The 17,285-nt window shown below is 44.4% G+C and overlaps 1 protein-coding gene across 2 annotated transcripts in view; it reads left to right on the top strand.

Moving 5' to 3' along the window:
* Window positions 1-4,153: 4,153 nt before the first annotated feature.
* BRD4 (bromodomain containing 4) overlaps window positions 4,154-17,285 on the top strand; it is an 87,637-nt gene continuing 74,505 nt past the window's right edge. The window contains exon 1 of one of the 2 annotated variants that reach the window (XM_045166750.1): window positions 4,154-4,375. The gene's annotated coding sequence lies outside the window, so the exon portion shown is untranslated. The remainder of the gene's footprint in view (window positions 4,376-17,285) is intronic. The other variant, XM_045166751.1, reaches the window with a different exon arrangement.

The raw sequence follows: 17,285 nt of genomic DNA, 5'->3' as shown, positions 1-17,285 counted from the left end.
TCTCATTAAGTGTTATAGTGAATGATATTTGTAAATACTTTGAAACTAAGCAACAACAGCAAATAAACATGAACAAAATAGCAGAAACCAAAATGACCCTTAGAGCCACCTTGTACCTCTTTGTGGCTGACAGAATTATAGTGCTTTATTCTGAAACTTATTTTTGTTCTTAGCTAGCTTTTGAGTTAAAAAATTGGCAAGCATAATGGTTGACGAGTGTGTCGTTATAGGTTTGTCAATACCCATAGGACGCACTGTGTCGTTCTACATTTGTCAATACCCATAAGACGCACAACACAAAAAGTGAACTCTAATGCAAACTATGAACTTTAGTTAATAATGTGTCACTATGGGCCCATCGACTCTAACCAGTGTACCACATTCTGCAAGATGGGGAAAGTGAAAGGCGTAAGGGAACTCTGTACTTTCTGCTCAATGTTAAATCTAAAACTGCTTTCCCAAAACTATTAATTAAACAAACAAACTGTAAGCAGAATAGCTTCTGTATAATGGTAAAGAAATTTCCATCTCTCTAAACTTGAGGTTCAAGAGCAGAGATCAGCAAATGTATGGGACAAATCTGGACTGCTGTCTGTTTTTCCAAGGCCTTCCAGCAAAGAATGATTTTCATATTTTTTCAATGGTTGGGGGAAAAAAAAAGAACAACATTTTGTGACTTTTGAAATTTACATGAAATCCTCATTTTAGTATCCATAAAGTTTTATTGGAACACATATTAATTATGGCTGCTTTTGTAGTACAATGGCAGAGCTACAGACTGGTTATGTTACAGAGATTGCATGGCCCACAAACCCTAAATATTTACTACCTGGCTCTTTATAGAAAACATTTATTGGGAGTACCCTGGCAGTCCAGTGGTTGGGACTCTGTCCTTTCATTGGGGGTTAGGAGGGGCACAGGTTTGATCCCTGGTAGGGGTCCCACAAAGCACACTAGGCGAGCAAAAAAAAAACAAAAAACACAACAACAAAGAGTTAATTCCTGGGTTAGAGAACGCAGCCTTCATGGAATCATGAGATCTGAGTTCTAACATGTAAACATGTGATCTTGGGTGAGACATTGCTCTCCTACAAGATTTTTGGACAAAGCTTTTGCGACTGCCTTCACAGCTTGTAAATTCTCTTAGGTTGGATTTGACTTCCAGTCATAGCCAAAAACCCTGTAGTAAGGCCCAGTAAATCAAGCTAGATATTATGGTTTTGTCTAAAATAAAGTGTAACAAAAGACTTTGTTATGTGACTTGCAAACTGGCAGTTCCAAATGCTTCCCAAAACATGTTTACAGCAACAACAATAAATTAAGTAGATAATGCAACTAGGCTACTATGGGGAAGATGAGCTTTAAATGGATATACTCTGTTTTGTCTTTTTTTTTCTTAAAAAAGGTTGTTACTCCATATTCATTTATCCCTGTGTACTTTCCTATTCTTTTTCCATTTCTCATCAGCTTCTGAAAATTGTCAGATATGTGACATTAGGAGCCAGAGATATTCACAAATTTCAATATTCTGTAATACAGTACTAGAATAAACCTTATTAATGAACCTGTTACAATTACCTTCTTTGTTGCTGGTACTTAATAGTTTGTTACTTCATGCTTTGTTAAAATAAAGGGCAAAAGTTAAGTCTTTACTTTGCCCAGGACCTATCATTAATTTATAATTGACCTTAGTGAAGAGTGAGCAAACCCCATCAGTCAGGTCAGTTCTCAGTCGTGTCCGATTCTTTGCGACCCCATGGACTGACTGCAGCATGCCAGGCTTCCCTGTCCATCACCAGTTCCTGGAGCTTGTTCAAACTCATGTCCATCGAGTCAATGATACCATTCAACCATATCTCATCCTCTGTCATCCCCTTCTCATGCCTTCAATCTTTCCCAGAATCAGAGTCTTTTCCAATGAGTCAATTCTTCGCATCAGGTGGCCAGAGTATTGGAGACTCAGCTTTAGCATCGTCCTTTCAATGAATAGTCAGGACTGATTTCCTTTAGGATGGACTGGTTGGATCAAGAGTCTTCTCCAACACCATAGTTCAAAAGCATCAATTCTTCGGTGCTCAGCTTTCTTTATAGTCCAACTCTCACATCCATACATGACTACTGGAAAAACCATAGCCTTGACTAGACGGACCTTTGTTGGCAAAGTAATGTCTCTGCTTTTTAATATGCTATCTAGGTTGGACTTCCCTGGTGGCTCTGATGGTAAAGCATCTGCCTACAATGCGGGAGACCTGGGTTCAATCCCTGGGTCGGGAAGATCTCCTGGAGAAGGAAATGGCAACCCACTCCAGTATTCTTGCCTGGAAAATCCCATGGACAGAAGAGCCTGGTAGGCTACAGTCCATGGGGTTGTAAAGAGTCAGACACAACTGAGTGACTTCACTTTCACTTTCAGGTTGGTCATAGCTTTTCTTCCAAGGAGCAAGCATCTTTTAATTTCATGGCTACAGTCACCATCTGCAGTGATTTTAGAGCCTGAGAAAATAAAGTCTGTCACTGTTTCCATTGATTCCCCAAATATTTTCCATGAAGTAATGGGACCGGATGCCATGATCTTAGTTTTTTGAATGTTGAGTTTTAAGCCAGCTTTTTCACTCTCCTCTTTCACTTTCATCAAGAGGCTCTTCAGTTCCTCTTCACTTTATGCCATAAGGGCGCTATCACCTGCATATCTGAGGTTATTGATATTTCTGTCTGTAATCTTGATTCCAGCTTGTGCTTCATCCAGCCCAGCATTTCTCATGATGTACTCTGCACATAAGTTAAATAAGCAGGGTGACAACATACAGCCTCGACGTACTCATTTCCCAATTTGGAACCAGTCTGTTGTTCCATGTCTAGTTCTAACTGTTGCTTCTTGACCTGCATACAGGTTTCTCAGGGGAGCAAACCCCATAAGAGAGACAAAACTATTTGACTGCTATCCTAGTGTATCAATATGTTCTGAAAGAAGGGGACATCAGGAATTTTTTTAAATTACCTAGACTTTTTAGAAGAACTGAGTTTGCTATTTTTAAAAGATGGGACTTAAAATGCTAAAAGTGATAATAAGGGCAAAAGGGGAAAAGAGGTTATGGCTCTCCATTTGAAAATTTTAACAGGATTACCACATTAAATTGTAAGCAACCTAAACCTAATCTCTTTGTTTTAGGGAGCTGGCTTGTAGTTTGGATTTTAAGGATGAGAATGAGGTCAGCTGGGGGCCAACTGCAGGGAGAGAGCCCTAGGCATAGAGTCTGATACCTTCCAGTCCTTAGATCCCAGTGGCTAGCGAGCCAGCCAAGAAAGATGCCACCCCAGCCTTGCTAACAGCCTCCTCTCCCACCTGTCTTCCCTCACCCCAGCGCCCCCATCGCAGCTCTCTCCCTTAACGTTCAAGCCCCATCCTACTCTAGCCTCCTCCAACACCCTTCAGCCTCCCCTGCAGCGCGGCCTCCCTCAGGCAGGTGTCTCTCCCGGCCTCTGTCATCAGTCTGTGGAGCCTATCCTCACTGTCTTCCCTCTCTTTGAGGGCCTGTCATCAATCCCTTTTTAAATTTTTGGACGTCTCCCTCTGTTTTCAGATGTTTTCCCTCAGGCTCAACTTTCAGCCTTCCCTCTGACTATTCCCGCCCTTAGTCCAAGGGATCCCCTTTCTCAGCCTGCAGGTCTCCTCGCTCTGTCTGAAGTGTTTCCTCTCCGTCTTCGGGATCCCAACTCTCGGTCGGTGAGGTCCCCTCTCAGTCTGAGGTGTATCCTTTTCGGTCTTCGGGGTCCCCTCACAGTCTGGGGGGGGGTCCCCTCTAGGTCTGAAGTATCTCCCCTCTCGGTCTGCGAGGTCCTCTCTCCCGGTCTGAGATTTCTCCTCCCTCGTTCTGCGGGGCTCCTTCCCTCCGACGAAGCGGTCCCCTACCTCAGGTGTGCAAAATCTCTTGTCAGCCCTCACCCTTGGTCTGGGGTGGGGTGTGTGGGGGGGCCGATCTCATCTCTCCGCGGGCCGCGAGCACCTGCTTTCCCCACTCACCGCCCAGCCACCAGCTCGCTTAAGCTCGCTCCCGCGGGTCACGGTTTGGGGCGCGCACGCCGGGCGGCGGCAGCGCGTGACCGCGCCCGTAGCGTGCGCGGTGACGTCAGTGCGCTGGCGGCGGCGGCGGCGGCGGCAGCGGCGGCACGGCTGTTTGTTCTGCTCTCCCGCAGCCAAGGAGCCGAAGCGGGGGCTGCGGCGGCGGCGGCGGCGGCTGCCGGCAGTGCCCGCGGCCGAGCTGGGCCTGTGAGCGCGGCGGAGCGGCGGGCGGGCCCCGGCGCCGCGCAGGCAGCCCGAAGAGGAGGGGGCGGCGGCGGGCGGCCGGCGGGGGCGGCGTGCGGCCTAGCGTCTCAGGTGAGGACCGGTGCCCTTCGGGGCAGCAGACGGCGCGGGGCAGCCTTCTGGGGCCCGCGGCGCGGTCCGCGTAACCTGCATTGCGTAATGGAGCTGGTGCGCCAGGAGCTACGCCATCGGCGCGGCGCGGGGGCGGGGAGGCCGGGGCGACGCGGGCTCCGGCCTGCGGGCCTCCCGCGTCCCCGCGCCGCTCGCGCCGGGCTAGGGCCGCTTGCGCCGTTGGCGTCGGGGCGGCAGGGAGGCTCGCGAGCGCCCCGCCGTTGGCGCCACCACACCCCGGCTCTGGCTGGGCGGCCGGGCAGGGGCGCGGGCGGGGGGCGCGGGCGCAGCGGCGGGGCGGGTGGCCGGGGGCGGGCAGGGGGCGGGCCGAGGCGCCCGGCACTTCCTGTCGCCGCCATTTTGTCAAGTGAGGAGGAGGAGGAGGAGGAGGAAGCGGCCGCCGCGGAGTCCGCGGTGCGCCAGGCCCGGGTAAGTCCGGGCCCGGCGTGGTGGTCACGAGCGCTGCTGTTTCCGGCCGCGGTCCCCGGGGCGGCCTCGGCCCCGGTGTTCACGTGGGGCGGCCCGACGCGCCCTCCCTCTGGAGCTTTGGTCCTCTGCCTCAGGCCGGGGCAGCGCGCCCCCGCCCTCATTTCCTCACCTTCCGGACTGTCCCCCGGAGCTCTGCGGAGAACGGAGCTGGTCCCCAGGTGGAGGGAGGAGGCTGCCGCCGTACACCTACCCGGAGAGAGGCCGTTGGGGGCGGGAGCCGTGCTCCGAGGGGCGAGCCTGGCCCCCTTTACCCACCCACTCCCGGCCCAGCAGCCCCTCACTGGGTGCTTTGTTTTGCTCGGTCGGTGCTTGCTGGCGTCCTTGCCACCGTCTCGTCTATTTGCAGTATTGTGCGTGGTGGTGGTTTGGGGTGGGGATATGGGGGAGTTGTGATTCAGCGAAATAAAATGACCCTCCCCTCCAAAACGGAAATAGCACAACTTCTCCCGACTGAGATACCCGTAAGGCCCAGGCTTGGATGAGGATGGGAAATCCCACTCTGGTGTAGTGGACTGTACAGATACTTGTGTTCAGGCCTGTGGATGAGTCATGTGCTTTTACTGTGTGGCTGACCTCTCTTTTACTCAGGATCACGCATTGTATTTTGAAGTGTTATTTTTGTTTACTCATTTAACGTTTTGTGCAACCTGGTCCTATGTATGGTCTTAGCCCTTGGGTTAGTTTTTATGTGTGTGCTGGATGCAAGAAGTAACCTCTTGGAGTCTGCGCCTCATGAGAATTAAAGTGCCTTTGCTTACCTTCAAGAGGGTTTTCCCTGCCCGTTGTTTACAAAGACCATCAGAGTACCTCTAAGCCAGTGGCTCTTAGGTGCTGTACTAATGTTTGGGAGATTTCTATGAATGGGACTGTCAGGTTCCTTAAATTGTTGGTTCTTGGGATTTAGTTCTTGGAGGTTGTAAAGAAAGGAATTCCCAGTAGGATTTATGAGTATGTTACCAGTTTCAAGAAGTTTTTGGATGGCACAGTCTGTTTTATGACCTTGCCAGTAATATGGTAAAACATTACTTTCTGTTGAATTTGGATGGGGTTTATCTTTCCACCAAGGTTTTAGGTAACTGAACTGTTCTCCCCCCAGTCTTCAACCTGGGAAAGATAAACTTCTCCGATGATTCCCTCAACCAAATCGAGAAAAATGTGATCTGAAACAAATGCATTGCTCCCTGTTACCTGCCATACCCACTTAACCTTAGTAGGAAACAGTATTTAAGGGCTCAAGCTGTGGAGTGAGTCTCTTAAGGTGGTTTTAGTTTGTCTTATCTGAGGACGTGAACCCTCATGTGTGCATCTTGCTAGAATTCAGCCCCAACCAAATTGCTGAAGATAAGAAATTTTGCCAACAGATGAAAGTTAGAACGCAAAAGTGACTGCATTTTAAGGATGGGTTGGCTGTTTGAGGTGTCTTTAAGGCTACTCTTCCTGGTTGAGAGGGTGATGAGAAAAAAATATTACTTAAGAAGTGCAAGAGAATCATTGGCCACTTTGTAAAATTTCCACTAAATTATTGAATTGTTTAATGGAATTTAGACTTTGTTTCCAAAAGTTACCCTTTTGAGCCAGTTGTTGTGATCTTTGAACTAAATTGCACTTTTGCTTTTGGAGGTGGAGGGGATGCAATATTTTCGTATTACACAATTCAGGTTATTGAATGACTTGAGATTATGAATTTTAGAGGGAGATTGGAGTCTTTTTATTTAAATTTTCAGTAAAAACCATTTGGTATCAATGATTTGAAAACCTTGGGCTGTTAAATCTGCTCTGAGAGCCCACTGTTGTCTGTATCAATAGACGTTGTCTATATCAACGCTTCAAATTCTGATTTTGAATAAAATTGTAAGTTAGACACGTTTGTCTTTAAGTTCCAGGCACATCTGTAAAACGGGGGGAAAAGGGCTTGTCATTGAAAACTGCTGCTGATGTTTAATAAATCTTTGTGATTTTTAGTGTTTAGAAAAGACTGAACATTTGCAAGGTGAGAATTGGGATTCTTTGCTGATGCTGACATTTAATTCATAAGACATGAGTTTGTTAAAAATAAATAAAATTTCTTTAAATTATACTTTAAAAACAAAACAAAACTGGAATGTGAGTTCTATGAGGGCAGGGTTTTGTTTGCCAGTCTTTGCCTATTTTTATTCTTTAGTGTATCCTCAGCACCTTTGAAGAGCAGCTGTAATATTCTTTGAGTGAATAAACTGGAGAGAAATTGAAGAAGAATTTGGTATGCCCATAATAACATGCAAATAATTTTTCTTAAATCAATAAAATATTAACAGTGGGCATAATTAGTAGTGACTTTCGGGGAATGTGAATTTTAACTAAGGTAACGTTAAGGTCTCTAATTGTGGTAAACTTATTAATAGTCGAAGCAGCATGGCATGCAGTTGCCTCTGTGCCCTGTCTACGGTACATTTCCCGCTTTGCACTTTGAAATGTGGTGAGTGGGTTTGGGTTGTGGTTCAGTCCTGACCTGGGAAAAGTATTTTAAGAGGGAGATGAAGTGGGTAATGTTAAGTATAGGTAGCATTTCTTAATGTGAATCTCATTTTGTCAGTAAAAAAAAATTTTTTTTAAAAAGCATCGAGCCCTGATTTCACGTGATTGACCAGTCTATTTCATCAATGATTTTTTGAGCTTCTACTATATATAAAGGAAGACAAAAAGATATTTGTACGATGATTTCTTTATGGCTTATATAAGTTTAATGTATCTACCCCCAAACATTTATTGAATATAAACTATGTATATTTTGAACATTATACTATTGTAAAATCTTACTGTTTTGTTTTTTGTCATTTTGTAATAGCTTTATTGAGATATAATTCACAAATGATAGTTCACCAATTTACAGCGTACAATTCAGTGGTTTTTTAGTATATTCAGAATGGTGCAGCCACCACCACAACCAATTTTAGAACATTTTCATCCCTCCAAAAAGAGATCCCTATTCATTAGCAGGCACTCTCCATCCCTTCGATCCATGGCAACTACTAATGTACTCTGTGTGTCTATAAATTTGCCTATTCTGGATATTTCAGGAATTGTACAATATGTATAACCTTTTGTGTCTGGCTTCTGTTACTTGGTGTAATGTTTTCAAGGTTTTACATGGTGCAGCAGGAATCAGTACTTCATTTCTTTTATGAGTGAATACTATTTCTTTATATGCATATGTCACATTTTATTTCTCTGTTCTTCAGTTGATGGGTATTTGGGTTTCCACTTTTTTGAACTATGGTGAATGGTGCTGCTCCAAACATTCACGTACAAATTTTTGTGCGGACATTTTGTATTAATTTCTGTTGGGTGGATAGCTAGGAGTGGAATTGCTAGGTCATGGTACTTAACCATGCTCAATGACTTTATTGCAGTGATTTTTCTAGTACTTTCATGAAGTGGTTAAAAAAGAAAAACCTTAATGGAATGTGGTGTAGCCATCTAAAAGAATGGGGAATGGAAGTACAAGGATGTCAGCGTGTTGACCTGTGGTACAGTCTGTATGGTTTGATCCCCATTTGATTTCTTAATTGTAATTGTTAAAGAACAGTGCGAAGTGCTGATGAGGCACAGAGAACAGTCTGGAAGATGCACTCCAGACTTGTGCCGTTGCTGTAAAGTGTTTAAAAACACTTAGGGTTGTTTTTTTACCCCCAGTCCAAACAGGCTACAACTGATTAAACTTGATTAAACTGCATCCACGTCTCCCAGTGTAAATCATGGGATGTATTCCATTCTAAAGAAATAGATGGAGAGTGAGTTCAGTCTCAAAGTTAGGGCAAAGCAGCCATCTGTCCATCTGTCCTGTAATAGCACTGGTTGGTCCACATCATCTGCAAAAGAGATTGTAAGGGTATTTTGTGCTTAACTTTTCAAAAAATATTACACTGTGAACATTTCCAAAATGCTCTATTTTAAGTGGGTATCTAAAATTCTGTTATGTGAACATACCATAATTCTGCTGTTTCTGGTCATGATTTTCAAGTTTTCCCCTTTTTTCATATCTAGAAATGAAATTACCAGACCAGAGGGGGTGTGTTTTTGGAAACTTGGTACAATTTAGTTTTCTGGAAAGGTTCTATGACTTTCCTTTTATCCAGTCAAACTTTACAGTGTTTTGTTTATAAGGATGAGGCTTTTAACAGTCCCCCAACCCCCAACAAATAGCAATTAGGTAAAACCCAAGTGTGGTCTTTGTGTTCTGTGAAGCGTTCTGAGAAGCAGAAGTGTCTCCGAGATCTTGCTCTTTGACCTTTCTTCTCTCCTGCCCAGAGTTGGACTTTGCTTCCTGAAATCAGGTCTCAGAATTCCTGACTCCGTGATAGAAGTCCAGTGTGATATGAATGCTCTGGGGAAGGCTTGCACAGCCTCTTGGCATCCAGTCCTGTCTCATTTTTGCTGACCTTCTCCAAGAACTGATACTGCCAGGGTGGCACTGTTAGACCCCAGTTTGAATCCGGGCCCTCTTGCCTGCTGTGTGACCTTCAGCCTGTCACTCAGCCTTCCCCAAACTTCACTTGTCCATCTTTCAGTTAAGGGTAAAGTGAGGTGGTGCTCTCTCAAGGTTATTTGCTGTCATTATCCAGGGTGAAGAATAGAAGTGGGGAGAGGTAGCCAGGTATTAGAAAGTGGAGCAGCTGAGGGTTTGGAAGATGTGCCAGCTGACATGCCTGGACACTGTGTCATCAGGTGACACCGAGATCAGCGAGGTGCCTTTCAGATCCCCCTCTGTGTTGTGTCTTCCTTTGAGTGAACTCTTGAGTAGAGCTCAGTGGGGGAGGTGATTTAAAGTGTGGATTGGGTTTTTTAAGTGAGGATTTGTCTTTAGCTGATAATGAGATTAAAAGTGGAGGGTAATGGGATTAATGGAAATTCAGCAAGCTCTGGGGGTGCCCACCCTGGGATATTGTTGGCTGCATAGTTTTGGAGAAATGATCCAGCTGGGGAAGGTGGTCCAGTGTATTCTCAGTCCTAAGATGAAACTTAACCATTTCCTTAAAACCTGGTTATGTGAACAATGGCAACAGTTGTCCAAAGTTGCTGGTCGAGGAAGTTTTTCCAAAGCACAACAAGCACAGCATCTTTGTATATCTTCCCTGCCTATTTTGACTCTAAAGTGTGTTGACATTTGGACTTGGTGAAAGGATTCTGGTCTCCAGGAAGGTTTGTATCACAAGTCAGGGACTCCTTGGAAAGGAGGCAGGCAGTTGTATGGTGGGCCAGGAAAGTGGAGTTCCTGGCTGGGAGGCTAAATCCCTGCTGATGGACTCTGGGCCTGTTGACCAGAAGAAAACCAGTCAATGCCAGTCACCTTTACTAGGGGCTGTCAGGATCCAGTTCCATGTGGAATGCGTTTTGTGTATGTGTGTGAAACCCAATTGAAGAGTCTATTTTTTTCAGAGATTGATCAGATACGAGCATTTAACTGAAAATTCAGAGCACCTAAATGAATATGCATTTCTTCTTTTTGATCTGTGACATACTTACAAATAAAGGCTTTTTAAAGGTCATTCTAGGTATAGGTTATTCTGTGATCTGTTCCTTGACAAGTGTTGGCCTGTTCTCAGTGTGGGAAGTTTCAGGATTTTGGGCTATGGCTAGCAGAGTTGGGCTTGGGTGGAGCTGCGTACTGAAAAGGGAGAACTGTGGAGTCCATGTTGGGGGATCAGTCCCAGCTCTACCTCCTTCTGACCTTGACCTCAGCCTCAGGCAAGTTACATTATCTCCCTACACCTCAGTTTCCTTATTGGTAAAATGGGGTCTGTATGTTTAAGCATTGACTGGGTAGACAAAAGATGGGGGTGCCTGGCATCTGGGTTGTATTAAGATGGGGAAGGGAAGGGGGTCTCTGACTTGTACTATATTTGTTTGGGGTAGGGGAGATAGCTGCTTTTGCTCTGCCGAAGGGGTTCAAGAATAGCTGAGCAGGCCTCACTGTGCCTGTGGTCACTTCTCTTGTCTTGGTGTGCGCTTAAGGCTGCAACTATTTGTTTCTAGTTGCTGTCACGCCAAGAGACACTGGCACATTGTGGAAGCACTGCCAGGAAGAGGTGTTGGGCTTGGTATTATGCAATCTCTAGAAACAGGAATTCGTAGTTTCTGTGTCTTTGTGTGTGGCTAACATCCCCAGTTGTCATACCCCAGGCAGTAACACATACATGCCTACAGGCGAGTTGGCCTTTGAGATTATTTTGTGTAAAAGAGAGAGAGTAAGATAAATTGGGGGATTTTACACTTAAAACATTTCCCACTATGTTTGAGGAAACATACATTTCAGGTGAGCAAATTCTGAAGGTTGAAATCAGAGGACTGCATGGAGTGTGAACCTGCCAGTGCACGTTGTGCGAGCATGTGCTGGCGCCTCCACGCACAAGAGGGAGAGGAGGAAGGAGCTGGCCTGGACTCTGGATCTGCTGTGTGCCTGCCTTGGGCAAGTTGCATATCCTTCCAGGCCTCAGTTTCTCATATGTCCAGTTCAGCTCAGTTGTGTCCAACTCTTTGCGACCCCATGGACTGCAGCACGCCAGGCCTCCCTGTCCATCACCAACTCCCGGAGCTCACTCAAACCCATGTCCATTGAGTCAGTGATGCCATCCAGCCATCTCATCCTTTGTCGTCCCCTTCTCTCATCTTCAGTCTTTCCCGGCAAGAGGGTCTTGTCAAATGAATCAGTTCTTTGCATCAGGTGGCCAAAGTATTGGGTTTCAACTTCAGCATCACTCCTTCCAATGAATATTCAGGACTCATTTCCTTTAGGATGGACTGGTTGGATCTCCTTGCAGTCCAAGGGACACTCGAGTTTTCTCCAACACCACAGTTCAAAAGCATCAATTCTTTGGTGCTCAGCTTTCTTGATCGTCCAACTCTCACATCCATACATGAGTACTGGAAAAACCATAGCTCATATGTAAAAACAATACCTCATATGTAAAATGAGGTAATAGATTTGGGCTCCAGTGAACTTTGACCACAGTCTAGGTTTTAAGAGAAAGTAATTCTTGTTTCGGGTCTTGTTTTTCAAACTCTGGATTATGAAGTGAATTTAGTAGGTTGCAATCATTGTTTAAGGGGGGAGAAAAAGGAAATGTCAAAGGGTGTTACACATTCAAGGGTATTTCATAAAACCTTTGCTGTGATTCTGTGTATTGTGTACACGGCGAAATCTGTTTGCTATTGTGAATCTTTTCAGACTAGTATGAAATAGCCTTGTTTTAGATACCACTCATTGTTAACTGTGGGTACCCTGAATTTTTTTTCTTTCTTTTTTTGGTGGTTATTTTACAATCTATTTCTTTATCATTTGCCCAAGGTGATTGTCCTGGATATGCTTTCTAGTAGCATGTGAACTGCATTGATCTTTAGTTTCTTTTCTTCCTTGTGCTGTGCCTGCTAGAAGCTCTTCGGAGGGTAGAGTGGGATGGGGAAGTTGAGGAGGAAGCATGTGGGGAAGGCTGTCAGCAGATTGCAACAAGCAAAACAGTAAGTATGTAAAGAGTATTTTGTGTGTGTGTTGGGGGGGGGGCAAGTTATTTTTGCTCTTGAAATAGTGTCCTCCCAACTTTTTAATCAAGCAAGATGTTAGTTCTAAAGGAAATGGCTATATTGGTTACTTACTTATGGTATCAATAACAAACATGAAACAAAAGGGGATTTGTTGAAACAAAATGGAATTTGCTGGTTGATGTAGTAGGTCTAGAGTGGACCTCAGGCACAGCTGAAATCAGGGACTCAAATAGGGACATCAGAGCTGTTTTTTATCTCTAATATCCTGACTTCAAGGTCAAGAATGATTCTTCCCCAGTAGTGCTCTGATGACAGAAGACACTGGCTTGGGTCATTGCCCATCCCTGACCATGTTCAGAGTGGGAATGCCAAGCCACCTCACTCGAACATAACACATTGATTCATCTCTGCCCTCCACTTGCTCACCACCAGTGGTAACCCCAGCAGCATCTTGCTCCTCATTGTGAGCCATGCTAGATGGGATATTTTTCTTGAACAGTCTACATTTTATGTTTGAAGTAGAGTGTATCCCCTATCTTGAAGCCATAAATTTTGGATGGCTGAAGGGAAGTTAATTTTCCATACTTGGTAATAAAAACCAGAATTAGCTGCAATTAGCTTATAACGAGTTACTCAAGAAAAAGGATAAAGTGAAGATAGTTAAGGATGTGGGTATTCCAAATCCTTGGTCCAGAATTAAATGAAAGACATGATTTATACCAGGTTCAGGTACAGAGGAATTTGCTATGGGGACTCAGGGAGGAGTCAAGCCAAGTCTCAGTAGTCTCTTGGGTGGGCAAGAAGACTCCGGCCGCTGGTGATAGAGACTAATTTGATCAGTAAACAGCCCTCAGAAAGCACAGGGGTGAGATAGGCTTATAACATGGAAGGAAGTGCAGGGGAAGACTGGGTTAAGAGACCAGGTAGGTAAACATCAGCATATGCATTCATGAATGAAATTGTAATGGAGAATATTTCAGTAGACTGGATTCATCTTTGTCCACACAAAAACTACATTTGTAATTTTGCCATTTGTTAAGCTGTTTCTATACTTAAATTCTTGTAAAGTCTGCTGCTTGGCATTCCTCTAGTATTACAGAAAGCTTACTCAGATTTCCATAATCAAAAACAAGTGTTAAACATTGCTAGAGTAATCATCTTCCTACAGTTCTTTCTGTTGGATTTATTCAGTTCTTTAAGGAACTCAAAATAATTGAGGATCCAGTGGCCAAGGATAGATCAGCTCTGCTTCTCATTAGAGCATCAGTTCTTAACTTAAGGGGAGGTTGGAGGTCCCTTTGAAAAGGTGACAAAGCTGTGGATCCTTTCTCCAGAAAAATGCGTATGTGTGAACATTGAATAGTTAGGGGTAGAGGCATTTCTTAGAACCCTAGAGCCCATCCAAGAAGCATGTACTAAAATGAATTTCCTGGCGTTTACTTTGAGAATGAGAAATTATTATGTTATTAAATGACCCTTGATGATTTTGAAGACTTTTGTTTTTGCATGTATCCTGCTTTTCCAAACATTTGCAATTTTCATGACCCTAGGAAACAATGTGGAGCACCCATTTTGGTTTATTCTTGTGGAAAATCCTCCAGAGACTTTCTCAGAGCTGTCAACCTCTGTCAGCTTTGGTGCAGATCTGCCCAGGAGCCTTCTACACCCCTCTTTTTCAACTTGTTCTCTTTCTTGGGTATGAGGAATGTCTCAAAATGCCAGACTGGGCCTATTGCAGTGGCTGCAGATGAAGGAAGGTTTTTGTTCTAGGGCTCTTCGCTGAAGCAACTTCTGCTGTTCATAAAACTATTTTCCAGGATTTGGTGTTGGCTTGGAGGCTTTGCTGCAGAAGGTAATCCAGTGGCCTGCTAGCTAGCCTGATCATTTGGTCATCTGATCGTGCTGGATATGGATAGACTTAGAAAGACTCGTGGCTGTGTTCCCTTATGTGGCTTAGTGTTTGCTCTTAGCTGTGAGACCTTTTTTCCATGCTTGCATTTGAACCTTCAGACTGAGGGAGACAGAACTTGTGGGATGAGAAAATACCATTCTTCGGCGTGATATGTTTGTGCTTAGGGATTGAAGCATGCTGCACAGGTGGTGTGCATGAAACCATTCTTCTCTCTTCCAAATCCTTTGTCTGGTACAAGGAAGGGGAAATTCAGTGTTATTAACTTGAATAATTCATGCTTTGTAATTGGGGCAGAGTTGTCAAAGGATGGAAAATAACTTGTATTACTTCTAGGAATAGTGCATGTTTTAAAAATTCAGTGGAGTAAATTTTAAGATCTTAGTGACTTTCTTCAGTGATTTGTGAATGGAACAGCATTCTATCTAGCAGATACACGGAGCTGTACAGAGGAAAGACAGAGAGTGTGGTGGGGGAAACTAAGCTGTGAAAAAACAGATTGCTTGTGGCAAGGTCACTTTCTTTTTAGGGATGGCAGGGGTCTGTCAGGCAGATTACCTCACTAGTGCTGACCAGGTGATTCCTGATTGACTGGTTTTAAGATTCCATTTCTGGGAGAGCTGAAATGAATTAAGCTGTGGTTTGTTGACATGGGGCTCATTTTGGGCCTGTTGTCCTATTTTTAACAATATCAAAACCTCTTTGCTCTCCCCTAATCTCTAAAGTTTGAATTAAATTTATATGTGCTAATGGATATTTCCCCCGTTCATTTTCTGCTGGTCTTTGGCTATAATGCATTCCTTTGCTCTGCCCAGTTGAGTTACAGTCTTATGTATTGTACACACATGGCTTTGTTGCTTAAACAGGTTGCTCTTTTTATTCTGTAATTAAAAGAAATAAACATAACTTATATGAAGGAGTTTTATAAGAGGCGGTATCATCCATGTGTAGGTTGTTTCATAATCTTCATTTAAAGTTATTTAGCTTTGAAGTGCTTTCAGTTATATATATTAAAAAAACAGCTAAGTAGTGAACTTTGCGTGTTTGTGTCTTCATTTTCCTTTTGATTCCAGGAAACTATTGAGCTCACAGATGAGTTGTCTGGAAATAACACCACCTTCATGTTTGTCCACCTTCATGTTCGTCTGTTTCAAGATAATAGCTCGCATATATTTGTAATCCCAGGAGTGCAGTTTTGAGTTCTTCACATTGGAGCTGATAGCCTGCATCTTAGCTTGCCTGTCCTCAGTGTCATTTCTCAGGACGCCTGTGGGCCTCTTTGCTCTGGGAGCACATCTGAGTACCCTTCCCTTACACTTGGGAGAGCTGGGTTCCTTCTTTGGCCTGTGGCTCTTTAAACACCCCCGACCCCCAGTTGTTCACATTGAGACAGTTGCTTGTCTTTGATCATTGACTCTTTGTGAAAAGGACTTCTAGCAAGTAGTTGCCTATGAACGGATTTCCCTTCAAAGGGTAGAAATACCTTTTCTGAATAGGTCTTTTTTTGTTTCTTGTTGTTTAGTTACCAAGTCGTGTCCAACTCTTGCGACCCAATAGACTGTAGCCCACCAGGCTCCTCTGTCCGTGGGGTTTTCCAGGCAAAAATACTGGAGTGGGTTGCCTTTTTTTTGTTCAGTTCAGTCGTGTCTGACTCTCTGTGACCCCATGGACAGCAGCATGCCAGGCTTCCTTGTCCATCACCAACTCCCGGATCTTACTCAAACTCATGTCCATCGAGTCAGTGATGCCATCCAACCATCTCATCCTCTGTCGGCCCCTTCTCCTGCCTTCAATCTTTCCCAGCATCAGGGTCTTTTCTAGCGAGTCCATTCTTCGCGTCAGGTGGCCAAAGTATTGGAGTTTCAACTTCATCATCAGTCCTTCCAATGAATATTCAGGACTAGTTTCCTTTAGGATACAGTGGTTGGATCTTCTTGCGGTCCAAGCGACTCTCAAGAGTCTTTTCCAACACTACAGTTCAAAAGCATCAGTTCTTCGGCGCTCAGCTTTCATCATAGTCCAACTCTCACATCCATACTGGAAAAATGACTACTGGAAAAACCACATGACTACTGGAAAAACCATAGCATAGCTTTGGCTAGACGGACCTTTGTTGGCAAAGTAATGTCTCTGCTTTTTAAAATGCTGTCTAGGTTGATCATAGCTTTCCTTCCAAGGAGCAAGCGTCTTTTAATTTCATGGTAGCAGTCTATTTCTTACTGCTGGCCTATTCTGAAGTGGTAGATTTGCACAGAAGTCACTCTGCTTGTTGTCTGAGTCAGCCTTCATGTATGGAACTGCAGTGTGAATCACTTCCCTTTCTCCACTGTATTCCCCTGCACAGATGGAGCTTGTGCATCCTTTTATGATCACTCCATTTTAGTGAATATCTGAGTGATTACTGTGTGCCAGGTGTACTGTTTGTTGAATTTCTAAGACCTTCTGTATTCCTCAAGTCCTCTGAAGATAGGTACTGGTATCATTTCTGTCTTAAGGATAAGAAATTTGACGTCCGGAGAGCTGTCACTTGGACAGGGTTGCTGTTAAGTGTCAAGGCCTGGCTCTAGACCCCAAGTGTTCATGACTAGGGAGGAAGGAATGTAATCCATGCAGATGGTTGGAATGGTACCTAATAGCATAAGGTAGATCTTGGAAGTACTCTCTGAGAGATGCAGGCCAGGCACTCCTGGAAGGAAGAGTCCATCCAGCTGTGAACATTGGAAAAGAACTGATGTTTAGGCTGGTCTGTCAGTGAGGATAGCTGAGGCTTGGAGGAAACCTGGATAGTGCTGCAAGCAAACACCTGTCCTTTGGAGGTAGTCTGCATGGCAGAGAATTATCAGAGGAGGGTCATTGCTTTCACTGGACAGATCTTTTCATCCAGAATTCTGTACCACTCTCCTGAAGAGTCTTATGAGGAAATTCAAACAAGTGGAATTAAGCTGCACCCTGAAA

Source organism: Bubalus bubalis, chromosome 9 (genome assembly GCF_019923935.1).
Source record: "Bubalus bubalis isolate 160015118507 breed Murrah chromosome 9, NDDB_SH_1, whole genome shotgun sequence".
Taxonomy (NCBI): Eukaryota; Metazoa; Chordata; class Mammalia; order Artiodactyla; family Bovidae; genus Bubalus; species Bubalus bubalis.
This window is presented reverse-complemented; position numbering and strand designations above follow the sequence as displayed.